Source organism: Gadus macrocephalus, chromosome 22 (assembly GCF_031168955.1).
Source record: "Gadus macrocephalus chromosome 22, ASM3116895v1".
Classification (NCBI taxonomy): Eukaryota; Metazoa; Chordata; class Actinopteri; order Gadiformes; family Gadidae; genus Gadus; species Gadus macrocephalus.
Genome location: NC_082403.1, coordinates 13,273,662 through 13,274,987, shown reverse-complemented (window position 1 = coordinate 13,274,987; position 1,326 = coordinate 13,273,662).

Below are 1,326 nucleotides of genomic sequence, written 5' to 3'. Positions count from 1 at the left end.
TTCTGCTGCTGCCCCTAGACTATGGAACGCCCTCCCTGACCACCTGAGGGCTCCACAGACTACAGCTCTTTTTAAAAACCTCAAAACCCATCTCTTTAAAAGAGCATTTAGCTCAACTTTCTTTGAGGTTCCCCCTTTTAATCGTTTTTTTTTCTCTGAAGCACTTTGAGATTCTTGAATATAAAGTGCATTATAAATAAAATGTATTATTATTATTATTATTATAGTACCCTTCAAACACAAAGACACTTCCGGGTGCTTTGCATACACAGGAATCGCATTTGAAAGACATTTAACGACTATCAAAGAAATTCAATAATTTAAAACAGAAGTCGGCCCAGCTCAGAGCAGTTGTCTTGTAACTGAATGGTCCCAGTTCCTCCTCGAGTGTTGATGTGTCCCTGAGCAAGAGACTTAACCCTAACTGCTCGAGCTGGCTGTCTGCCGTCGGTGTGTCAATGTCACTTTGGATAAAAGCGTCTGCTAAATGCCCTAATTGTAATTGTAAGTCAAAAATATACATGAGAAGGTAAATTACAAAGTGCTAACTTCTGAACAAAATGCCTTGGGAAACTGAAAAGTGTCTGGCTACGTTAAAGTATTTTCTGTTTGCATGTGGAGAACTGTTGCTGGCGTCTCCAACAGGTCCCGACGTACCTTCAAAGTCCCCAAGGATGTCCTTGCGGCTCTCTGGATAGAGGCAGGAGCAGATCAGCGATATAACTGAGATCTCCTTCATCTTCTCTTTGTAGGCTGGGGAGGAAGATTAAAATAGTATTGTTAGCGTGTGTGTGTGTGTTTGGGTTTGAGGGTGCGCAATTGTGTGCGTGTGTGCTTGAATGTCTGTTTGTGTGAGTGTGTCTGTACAGGGTGTTATCTCTACAACATGCATGTATCCTCACACACACACACATACACACATACCATACACACACACACACACACACACACAATATCATTAACCCACTTCTCTCTCCTCAGGAGGCCTTTGTATCACATCTCATCTTCAGATAAGGAAAATAAATATTCAGCGAAACCTTCAAACAGACACCCTCTGCTTCAAAGGCTGTCTGGTCTGGTCTGTTGTATTGCCCAGGGTTTTGAAGCCATTTTGGGTGCTTTGTTCTCACTGTGCTGGTATAAATTTAGGCTGTTGTTGTACGGTGGCCTGACTTGCTGCAAATCCCCCCCCCCCCCCCCCCCCCCCCATCATACAGAAAAAGTGAGAGCAGCTGCCATGCCCATCGGCTTTCCCACGCATCATTAGCTATGCCGCACATATCTACAGTATCATTTATTTACCAACTCTGCGTGCCTTGCCTCTCA